Source organism: Sinocyclocheilus grahami, unplaced genomic scaffold (assembly GCF_001515645.1).
Source record: "Sinocyclocheilus grahami isolate Dianchi unplaced genomic scaffold, SAMN03320097.WGS_v1.1 scaffold2535.1, whole genome shotgun sequence".
NCBI classification, from domain to species: domain Eukaryota; kingdom Metazoa; phylum Chordata; class Actinopteri; order Cypriniformes; family Cyprinidae; genus Sinocyclocheilus; species Sinocyclocheilus grahami.
The window spans coordinates 25,011-37,975 of NW_015507714.1; the positions used below are offsets into that span (position 1 = coordinate 25,011).

At 31.8% G+C, this 12,965-nt stretch overlaps 1 long non-coding RNA gene across 1 annotated transcript; it reads right to left on the reverse strand.

Annotated features, from left to right (window-relative positions):
* Positions 1 to 3,682: 3,682 nt before the first annotated feature.
* On the reverse strand, positions 3,683 to 11,741 carry LOC107575264 (uncharacterized). Its single transcript, XR_001607832.1, has 3 exons — positions 11,700 to 11,741; positions 5,504 to 5,666; positions 3,683 to 3,745 (listed from the first exon to the last, which is right to left on the reverse strand). It is a non-coding gene; the product is annotated as an uncharacterized lncRNA (long non-coding RNA).
* Between the last annotated feature and the right edge of the window lie 1,224 nt (positions 11,742 to 12,965).

The window sequence follows — 12,965 nt, forward strand, 5'->3', positions numbered from 1 at the left end:
CACGGACATTATGTGGTGCGCTAAATTACTAAAGGTGTCTGAACGTGAGGGATGGTCTCGGATGAGATCGTCAGGTGAAAGGTCATCATGTGGATAATTTTATTTATGGCTAAATTATTATTTATTATTATTTTACTAATAGCTAGATTGGGCAGGCCTTTACAAAAGGGCGTTTAATTACAAAAACAAAAAACCAAGGGGAAAAGGGGCAGGTGCTCAAGCACACCGCACCCCCCTCTGCACGTGCCTGCACATGACGATATTCTCATCAATCAATGTGACATCAGACTGTGAAGTTCTGTCTCTGTAAGTGTTTTTGCTTGTTTTGAGTTTGAGTTTTCTTTAGTATTCTTTATAAATGAACAACTGAACAACATCTTAAACTCAAATGGATACCTCCACTTCATTAGGTACATCAATTTAATATTACAATTACAACTATGAGTAAAATAACCACTTATATTAATTTGATACTTATATTTAACTGCTATTTATTATATATAATAATCACACTCAATAAAAAGGCTGTTGCACTCAAGGTATTTTTCATAAAAAATATAAAATAAGCTCCTCACTAGTGTTTTTTTTCTAGCTCACTAACAAAATATGAACATTGGACAATTTTCTTGAGGTAAAAGTAACTGAGTATTTTATTAATGTATTATTACTGAAACACAGGTTCAAATTTAATAACACATTTAAGTAAAATGCACTGTATCTGTCAATATACTGATGTTCATTCATGTTTATTCATGCTATAACTAGTAGTAAAGAGGAAGAGATCATCAGTCCGCGTGCTGCTTGAAGATACAGTGATCTCGCACAACATTAAAGAGCGCCATTTATTGTTTGGATTTCGTGATAAAGTTCACAAAACTCAAAAGCTGAATGAGTCATTCCTTTGGCATATACATACATGACATTTGGCTGAAATGCATTAATGATGCTATATTCATTTGATCTGCGTGTAACTCTGTGTGTGGTTCTTCTGCAGCTCTTTTGTGGACCGGCCTTTGTCAGAACACACCTAACAGATGGGACACGGGACCTTTTATCTGTATGTCGCCTGAACATTGTGTCTATCAGAGTCCAGACACAGGAAATAAGGCCGTGTTTCACTGCAGGGCATGATGGGTATTCTCATTCTCATTCATTATTTAAAGCACACAGCAGATGCAGATTAATATGCATATGATGACATTAAACATATGACATATTATATGAGCATTACTGGCACTGTCGTATAAACATGAATTCAAAGTCCACCGATTTATAAATAATTAATATGGAGCAAGTTATCTGCATATACAATTTGCTGATTTACAAACAATAGGTTTAATGTTATCTAATTTGATGATGCTGAGTTCAAAAATATTAATGAACACTTTTTACCATGTACAGTATTTTCATGAAATAAGATTGAAGAGTTTTCGGATTATATTTATGTATCAGGCTTAATGCATCAAAAGCAATTTTCAAAAGCAAAAAAAAAAAAGTATTCAAAATGTAACATACAAAATGTGAAGGAGTGAAAAAATATGTTCAAATAGTAAATTTAATGGGGAAAAAATGATACATTACTGTGCAAATGTCTTAGGCCACTAGTATTTTCACCAGCAAAAAAATAAAATAAATTCTGGCAGTTTTAAGGTGGTAATTTTTATCTTTTGCTGTAGTGTGTCTGTAGGAAATATCAGTTTACATGTCCAAACATTCATTTTGCCATTAATTGTAATAATCCAGTGAGATTTTTGTCTGACAACAGCCAGTGCTCCACACAGAGATCTGATCTGATCATCATCCAGTCTGTCTGGAATGACATGAAGAAACAGTTGCTAAAAAATGATCTGACCTGGTGTAGCTGTCGTTGAGGCTGATGGCCTCCTGCAAGAACTGGAACTGGTTGGAATAAAGTATGATAAGATGACCAGCACTGAAGATGGCCATGAGGACACACAGACAGCTGAAAAGCAGCTTGTCGAAGGTCTTGCAGAGCGACCACCACGTGCATAGCCCCAAAAACACAAAGAAGTAGACGGCTGAGCTCAGAGAGGGCAGCGTGACACCTGGAGACCAGAACATAGACAGATTAGACTTGTATTCTACTGACAGACTTTTTCATTGATAATGCAATTTTTTAATATTTAGAACTTGTACATTAATATTTTACATTAAAGGGGTCATATGATGCGATTTCAAGTTTTCCTTTCTCTTTGGAGTGTTACAAGCTGATTGTGAATAGATAAGATCCCTGAAGTTGCAAAGACTAAAGTCTCAAAACCAAAGAGATATTCTTTATCAAAGTTAAGACTCTGCCACGCCCCCCTAAAACGGCTCGTTCTAACACGCCCCACATATCTACCTCACTATGTGGAAATATTTGCATAATGCCGCCCAAATGTGCACGCAAAGAAAGAAGGCGTGGTTTCAGTAACCGCAGTTAGTGTTGAAGCATGTGGATTGTTACATAATTTTTTATATTTAATTATAAATTATTTAATTTAAAAAACAGGATAATATTTATAGTTTTCAGAGTATAACCAATGAATATTTAGGGACAGGGTGTGCTTAATTAAAAGATAATAATAATACAAAAACATTCTTAATGTTACCAAAAAAAAAATCGCTATTTTTCATGTATTTTTTTTTATATTTGCTTTTGATTTTTGGGATTAAATATAAGATGGACATTTCTTCACAGAAATGCATGTAAATGTGCATGACATATATAAAATAAATGAAATGCAAAATTATCTCTTTTGCTTTTGCACTACTGTTCTAAAGTTTAAATTTTTTATTAGTATTATTAGGGTTGCAAAAAGGTGGAAAATTTCCAGTAAATTTCGGAAATATGCCAGAAACTGGAAACTTTCCAGGATTTTTGGGAATATTCCAGGGATTTTTTTTGGGAAAGTTTCCAGAAATTGGAAACTTTCCAGGATTTTTGGGAATATTCCAGGGATTTTTTTTGGAAAGTTTCCAGAAATTGGAAACTTTCCAGGATTTTTGGGAATATTCCAGGGATTTTTTTGGGAAAGTTTCCAGAAACTGGAAACTTTCCAGGATTTTTGGGAATATTCCAGGGATTTTTTTTGGGAAAGTTTCCAGAAATTGGAAACTTTCCAGGATTTTTGGGAATATTCCAGGGATTTTTTTGGGGAAAGTTTCCAGAAATGTACCTGAAATTTTCCACCCCTCTGCAACCCTAATTATTATTATTTGAAAGAAATTAATACTTTTATTCATTCGTCTGATCAAAAGTGACAGCAAAATCATTGATCATGTTAAAAAAGATGTTTGGATCAGAAGAGATGGTTCTTGGTTGAAGACGCAAATTATGGTTTATGGCGGTTATGCTTGTGACATAAACTAAAGTCTATCGTTCATTTAAAAATAAAATAAAATAAAATATTAGAAATCATACCGACCCCAAACATTTGAATGGTAGTGTATATGAAAACATCTATCACACATGCACACCTGTTAATCCCAGTAGAATGGTAACCACCACTTGTCCAGCGGTTGTGATGAGGTTACCGATGATCTCTTTGAGTTTGTTTGCGACTCCTGCTACTCTGCGCAGAATCTTCATCTTTGTGCTCTCCTGCACCTCCTCCTCCTCTTCCTCCTCCAGACCTCCTCCCTCCCCATCCTCTTCCTCTGCCTCGTCTTCTGCATCAAAGTCCTCGTCATAGAGCATCTCGTCATCACCATCATCATCTTCCACTTTCTCGTTATTCTCCTCCTGTGTTTGATCACAGAACATAAGAATCATGCACATTTACTGTATGAATGCAAACTCATATGACCTCAAACTATTGACAGAATGTGCAGAGTACATGATGGTGGATGAAAAAAGTTGACAGTACAAAAATAGGACTAAAAAATGCATTCTTTTTTAAAACGTTAATAAATGTTAATGAACTGAAATGGAAATACTAAAAATAAACATAAAAAATAAACAGTTTCATGTTTTTATATTTTCTGTTTACATTTTAATTTTTAAAGTTTTAGTAATTTAGTTGTGTTTTTGTCATTTTTATTAGTCTATAATAATTTATATTTATAACTAACTAATTACTAACTAACTAAATAAATAAAGCATTTTAGTTTTTTATATTTTATTTTATTTCAGGTAATGAAAATTTGTGTGTGTGTGTTGGAAAAAATTGTATTATAAGTCCTAATAATAATAATAATAATAATAATAACAATCTTTACTATTAATATTATTATTAGGTTAATAAATGAATTATTTATTTATTTAGTTAATTAATTTACTAACTTTTAATAATTTATTATTTAAAATAAATTGCAATTATTGTAACTAAATTTATTATTATTAAGTTGGGTTTGAGACTGGGTTTGGTTTCAAAGGAACAGACAATAATAATAATAATAATAATAATAATAATAATAATAATAAGTAATTTTAATAATGGTTTTTAAGTAAATAAATAAATAAAACAAAGTACTTTTTAACTTGAAATAAAATAGATGAAAAATACAATTGACAGTACAAAAATAGAACAAAAAATGCATGACTTAATGTTTTTCATTGCATACTATACACTGCCTGATATACTAGATCAAATATATTAGGCAGTAAACAGTACATACTACACAGTCAGCAGTACACAAGTGCATTTGAAGGACATTTGTCTGTTTAAGAGTTGTTTAATCTGGTTCAGATTAACTCTGATCTCACACTCAAACAATAAGATCATCTAGTTTTAATGGCTCCATATGTATGGCCTTCAGCACAGGAAACTACTTCCTGTTCACAGTAGCACATAAACACCAGTAAACGTTTAGCTACAGCATTTCTCTACAGGCAACTCTTTACACCTCCAGTAAGTCTCTTATTAACTTTAACTTTATTAATGTCTTCTGGTATACAGATGCATATAACATGGTTATGCCTAATCGATACAGTGTCCTCTAGAGTTGACAAAACAAACATTTAGAAGATCTTCTGGGAGTGTAATGTAAACCAAAGACTACTGTGTTTGGATAAAAATGTCTGCTAAATGACTAAATGTAAATATACATATATATATATAAAATATGTTCTACTAGCTATATATCATACTAATATTATTATTAATAAAATAATATGTATTGCTGCATTGTAATTACTATAAATAAATAAAGTTTTGCAAATAAAATAAAAAAATTTGGTAGCTCAACTGGTATATGAAATAGAATTAGAATTAGAATTAGAAGAATATTGATTATTATTATTAGTAGTAGTAGTAGTAGTATTAGTAAGTAAAGAATTAATATATTTTATTTAAGTTATTAATTTTTATAAAATAAAATTGTTAACAAAAATGAATGCATAACTTTCATGATTAATTAATGAATAGTATTCGTGTGCATGAATGTATCTATCAAATTTCCATGAAATTTCCTCATGATGTTTGAAACGTGTCTAGTGAGTCACTCGTTGAGCAGGTGTGTGTTTGAGTCATTCATCAGGCATGCAGGAACCCTGACCCACCTTGTCCTCGGCCTCAAAGTCATGGTTGTCCTGGGCCATTTCTTCACTGGGACGCTTGTGGACCAGCTTTCTGCACAGCAGCCACACGGACAGACCGGCCATGAACATCCCAATGTCCGGCAGGAAAACTCGGATACCATTGCCTGCGTCTGCGCCGATAACACTACAAACACAGACAGCACATAGTACTGAAGCATATGCATTATTCTTCCACATACATTTCTCTTTAAACAGAAGTGCAGACGTGCAGTATTCACGTGTTACAGGTGATCGTGACTATAACAAACAAACTAGCGTCGCCAGAATTCCCGTTAAACCGCACACCATCTGTGAGGGCGGAAAACATTTGTGAGAATGCCGATTTTTCCGGCAGCATTTTCCAGCTCAAGCTTCTCACACATCTGTTGTGTGCCGTTTTATATGCTTCCCCACCCAGTTCAGTAAAATCAGACTTGCACCATATTAAAAGAGTATAAATATTTCTCATAAAACACATACTGGGTTCTTCTGAAACTCACACAAGAGAGAAATGAAGTGTGGGGTGCATTAGTCAAAACAGGTCTGAATGAAGGTGCCAGTGTTTTGTTGATCATTCAAACAATGAAAAGCAGTTATTCATGCTATTATGAAGGAAAACATATGGTGAACACAATAATCGGAGATGTATGGATGATTGATGTGCTTATACAATATATAATTTCCTCCGGTCAGAAACTATATGTTGCTTCAGGAGTACTAAAGCGTGTATTATGCATCTAGAAATACAACAGAAATGCATGTTTCATATGGCATCAGACATCACAAGATGTGTTCGATACAGTCCTATATGAGGAATATTAAGTTAGCATGACTCAATGTTTGAGTAAACAGCTGATTTTACTGTATCTGCACCAAACTTGCCAATATATCAGTTAAAAAACAAAGGTCACTACTGGATTTTAAGTATTCGGTTTACAATAAATGAAAAGTCTAGAATTTATTTTAGCATGTCCTTTTTCTTTGCCGTAAGTTTATTGAAATGCAGAGTGATTGTTTGCAGATTGTAAATAAAAAATGAAAAAAAACCTCAACGCAACCCTGCCTCTTTTGCAGTAACTGTTATTTCCATTTAAGTGGATAAAATAAAAAATTAAAAATTAAACAAACAAACAAACAAACAAACAAACAAACAAACAAACAAACAAACAAACAAACAAACAAACAAACAAACAAATAAATAAATAAATAAACAAACAAACAAACAAACAAACAAACAAACAAACAAACAAACAAACAAACAAACTTTTGCAGTAACTGTTATTTCCATTTAAGTGGATAAAATAAAAAAATAAAAAATTAAATAAACAAACAAACAAACAAACAAACAAACAAACAACCAAACAAACAAACAAACAAACAAACAAACAAACAAACAACCAACCAAACAAACAAACAAACAAACAAACAAACAAACAAACAAATAAATAAATAAATAAATAAATAAATAAATAAAATAAAATAAAATAATAAATAAATAAATAAAATAAAATAAAATAAAATAAAATAAAATAAAATAAAAATAGATAACAAGTAGATAAAAATAGATCAAATAAAATACAACTGTTTTGATGTCTCTGAGCGATTTTTTTGCAGATTGTAAATAAAACTACACTGCCAGGCATCTCACCCTCTTTTGCAATAACTTTTGCCATAATTTCCATATTGGTGGCTGAGAATTTTAAAATAAATTGAATAAAATAATTATATAATAAAATAATAAAAATAAAATAAAATGAATAAAATAAATACGTTAATAAATTTGAACTGTGAGTTGCATATCATAAACACAACCGCTTTACGAGATCTTTTGGCATCATTTTAATTTCCATTTTGGTGGATGTGTCTTCAGAATCTCTCCTCCACTAAATTATGTTCTTAATATTGGCTCTTATCAATGATTTTCAGACCCTAAACATCCACATCTCAATCATTCTTGCATCAACTCATTTCGCTCATGATTCCCTGCCGGTCGGCGGAGCAGAGAGACATCAGCGGGCCGTTATGTCACGGATAAATGCCTTCGCTCAACTAACAGGTCAATTAGGAGTATAAACAGTTTACAGCCAAACTTCCTGCCACTTATGGTGAATCGAGCCATCCGACCAGCGCTGCTTGGAAAACGGTGCAGGTGGAGATTCCCGTACTCAGGAAACCGCACTTAATACAATCACAGTAAGGCCAGCGCACACAAACATCAAGGTAGGCCTTGAAAAATTGGGCTGTCAACAGTGGGTCAGGTTTAATTGGGTTTGGCTTGGAGGCTGAAGTTTGGAGCCGCACTGCTGGATGGCAGACAGCTGGCCGCAGCGTAAGTGGAGCGTAATGTTATCTGTCTCTGTTTGCTGAAGTACTTCAAACTGAAAACACATCCCTCTTAAGTGTGCAAGATATTACACGCTTCTAAGTGATTTTGTGTGTTGGGAATAAACATAAGGAAAACAATACCCTTACAGTATCGTAAAACTAGTTGCACTGGGCTGTACTACTATTCGAAAGGTTAATATCACTAAATGGTAATGTTTTTTTCTATTATTATTTTGGCTGATAATGTTAGGTTTTACAACAAAAAACATAGACCAGAGTTATTTTATTTAACTAAAACCACACACACACAAAATACAATAAAAAATAAATGAAAAAACACTTTCGTTACTTGAAATAAAATAAGATAAAAAACTAAAATGCTATGTATTTATTATTATTTATTTACTACTACTACTAATAATAATAGTCATCATCATAATTATATATTGATGTTATTTATTATTACTATTATTATTATTTTTATTGATTAGTATTATTTATTTATTTATTTTCAGCTAGTTGCCAACATTTCTCATTTTAATTTGTGTAACTTGTGTAAAAATATCTAAAACTGAAATCAAAACGTGTAAAATTATATAGACATATTTTTTAAAACTATTTTTATTATTATTATATGCAAAATTAGACATTTTATTAAAACTATTATTATTATTATTATTTATTTATTTTCAGCAAGTTTCTCATTTTCATTTAGTGTAAATTATGTGCAATTACTAAAACAACTAAAATGTGACCATGGACCACAAAACCAGTCATAAGGGTCAACTTTTTAAAAAATTTAGATTTATACATCATCTGAAAGCTGAATAAATAAAGCTTTCTATTGATGTCTGGTTTGTTAGGATAGGACAATATTTGGCAAATAAAATCTATAAAAACTATATAGACATTAAAAAAAAAATAATAATAATAATGCTGACATTGACATAAAACATCTTATGATGTCCTAACCATCTCTGTCCACACTAAACGTGACACTGCTGCACATCACAGCAATCAGAAAAATATCTGACGTTTAATGTACAGTTGTAAGTCATAATGGGATGACACAGTGGGCGGAGCTACTCATAGTAATGGGTGGAGCTTTATATTGTGGGTGGGGCTACTTACAGCAACGCCACAGAAACCAAAACAAAGTACCAACCATCCATCAAGCACTTTTAGATATCAAAACATTTGATACCTCATTAAATAAACTATTTTAATTCTATTCAGCACACAGGACCAGTTGTCCTGTAACTAAATATCACACACCTTCAAAGGACATCCTCTGTCCTTCATTAACCCAAACCATGGGCTCCCAAACGTCTGTCTGCAACATGGTTTCATTTCCTTAACAGAATCACAGTCAGGCCAGCGCACACAAATATCAAGACAGGCCTTGAAAAATCAGGCTGTCAACAGTGGGTCAGGTTTAATTGGGTTTGGCTTGGAGGCTGAAGTTTGGAGCCGCACTGCTGGATGGCAGACAGCTGGCCGCAGCGTAAGTGGAGCGTAATGTTATCTGTCTCTGTTTGCTGAAGTACTTCAAACTGAAAACACATCCCTCTTAAGTGTGCAAGATATTACACGCTTCTAAGTGATTTTGTGTGTTGGGAATAAACATAAGGAAAACAATACCCTTACAGTATCGTAAAACTAGTTGCACTGGGCTGTACTACTATTCGAAAGGTTAATATCACTAAATGGTAATGTTTTTTTCTATTATTATTTTGGCTGATAATGTTAGGTTTTACAACAAAAAACATAGACCAGAGTTATTTTATTTAACTAAAACCACACACACACAAAATACAATAAAAAATAAATGAAAAAACACTTTCGTTACTTGAAATAAAATAAGATAAAAAACTAAAATGCTATGTATTTATTATTATTTATTTACTACTACTAATAATAATAATAGTCATCATCATAATTATATATTGATGTTATTTATTATTACTATTATTATTATTATTATTATTGATTAGTATTATTTATTTATTTATTTTCAGCTAGTTGCCAACATTTCTCATTTTAATTTGTGTAACTTGTGTAAAAATATCTAAAACTGAAATCAAAACGTGTAAAATTATATAGACATATTTTTTAAAACTATTTTTATTATTATTATATGCAAAATTAGACATTTTATTAAAACTATTATTATTATTATTATTTATTTATTTTCAGCAAGTTTCTCATTTTCATTTAGTGTAAATTATGTGCAATTACTAAAACAACTAAAATGTGACCATGGACCACAAAACCAGTCATAAGGGTCAACTTTTTTAAAAATTGAGATTTATACATCATCTGAAAGCTGAATAAATAAAGCTTTCTATTGATGTCTGGTTTGTTAGGATAGGACAATATTTGGCAAATAAAATCTATAAAAACTATATAGACATTAAAAAAAAAATAATAATAATAATGCTGACATTGACATAAAACATCTTATGATGTCCTAACCATCTCTGTCCACACTAAACGTGACACTGCTGCACATCACAGCAATCAGAAAAATATCTGACGTTTAATGTACAGTTGTAAGTCATAATGGGATGACACAGTGGGCGGAGCTACTCATAGTAATGGGTGGAGCTTTATATTGTGGGTGGGGCTACTTACAGCAACGCCACAGAAACCAAAACAAAGTACCAACCATCCATCAAGCACTTTTAGATATCAAAACATTTGATACCTCATTAAATAAACTATTTTAATTCTATTCAGCACACAGGACCAGTTGTCCTGTAACTAAATATCACACACCTTCAAAGGACATCCTTTGTCCTTCATTAACCCAAACCATGGGCTCCCAAACGTCTGTCTGCAACATGGTTTCATTTCACTGTTATATAACCTTTTTTTTTTTTTTTTGCAATATCTGACTGAAAGGTGGAAAAGAACTGCCCTTGGGAAATTATCACTCTTTCTTTCAAAGCAAATCAATGAGATTAAGCAGCTGAGATGTTCAGAACAGCAGACTGTTTACTCATAGCATATACAGTGGTGTGAAAAAGTGTTGGCCCCCTTCCTGATTCTGCAGTATGAAGTATATGCACTGGGCACAGTATGAACAAATGTTTAGGGTCAGTAAGATTTTTTTTAGTTTTAGAATGTTACAAAAGATTTCTATTTCAAATATATGCTGCTCTATTGAAATTTATATTAATCAAAGAACGCTTCAGGTTTTCCACAAAAATGCTCAGCAGCACAACTGTTTTCAACATTGATAATAATAAGAAATGTTTATTGAGTAGCATATCAGCATATTAGAATGATTTCTGAAGGATCACGTGACACTGAAGACTGGAGAAATGATGCTGAAAATTCAGCTGCACAGCACAGAAATAAATTACATTTTTAACATACATTTACACAGAAAGCAGTTACTTGATTTGACTGTTTTTACTGTATTTTTTTTTACAGAAATGCAGCCTTGGTGAGCAGAAGAGACTTGTTTCGAAACATTAAAACATCTCTGAAACTTCATAATGTATATAATGTGCATAATTAACAGTATTTAGTATATACTGCAGAATATTTAGTATGCGATTCCATTTCCAACACAGTTAATGACACAAAACTGCTCTCAAAGTTCTGATAGCGACAATACTTTCTCCTTTCCTCCTCAAAGCTTTCCATAAAAACTCTGTGTCTTTCTATAAAGAAGCAGTTGTAAAAGACAGGCCAAGAGATTTCACGCAGTAAAAACATTTCCAATTAAAAACCTTTCACAATAGCAACATGTGAGAGTTTGATAAACAGGCATGAAATGAAACCTTCATAAAATGTTTCTAAGGCGGTTTATAGGCTTGTGATTAAAATAAGCGCTTGGACTCACCTCTCGAAGCCAATCTGTCGTATTGACTTCTCCCACACTGAACCTGGTAAATAGAAAAGATAAAGTTTTACTACCCATTGTATAGGATTTTCCAGCACACTGACTCTGAAAGCGCAGGGTGATACGCCAATAACTACTCACGCCGTCAGCTTTCATAAAACAATGACGAGAGCCAAGGTGATTTGCTTTGTCAAACTGCAGGGTCACTGTGGGTCATTTCTGAGTTATTTAAGGAAGACTGAATTAGTGCGTCTAGAGATGATTAATGTGATGAGATGACAAGTAATCTTTAAAAAGAGCAGGACGTTCTATTTAAAGCAAAGCACTTTTCTACCTGAACTTGCCCTTTGCTATTGATTATGTCTAGCTGATTTACAAGTTGTATAAAATAAAAATATTAGATTAAATATTACAATAAAAATAATTAATTCAATCTAATTAAAAAATAAAAATAACAATTAATGATTAAGAAAATAAAATAATTAAAATGTTATCATTAAACAATACAAATATTTTTTTAAATAATACATAAAAAATAATTAGTCAATTTGATATAATTAATACACTTTTTATCATTAGCGTGTTATATCTATATTTTATTTGTATTTAAAGAGATTTTTTTTCAGTAATAACCAACAGAGAGTATTGACGTATAACATTCCAAACTCAAATTACCCTGGATTTAAATTGGAAAAAAAAAACTATCTGTGACATGTTTATCTAATATCAACCATTTGTTAAAATTCAACCTATTTTTTTTTTTATAAAAATAAATAAATAATTAAAAATGTAACAATAAAACATTCAAATAGATACATAAATGCATACATAAAAAATAACTGAAACCAATACAGTCATACTGATATAGCTAATTAATACATTTTTAACACTGTGTTATATCTATATTTTACCTGTATTTAAAGAGAACTGCTTTTCTATCTTTAACTACCATATTCTCTTTTCTTTTATTTAGCTGATTTCTAAGATGTATACAAATAAAACCATTCAAATATTATATTCACTGTAAAGCACGGCCTATTGTTTTAATGTCTGATATCCGTTAGAGCTGCCAAAGGAAAATGAGCTCAGCTTCAGACGTGTCTGTATTATTTACAGTAATCACAAATCAATGCGTCAGACTGCGTTCTTAGTAAATTAGGAGAGTAATTAGGTATTGAATAGCCGTTGAGACTGAAGTCTCTTACAGACAGACTCACTGCCTGGATTCAGCCCAACATTACACTGACGGACAATATTACACTGACT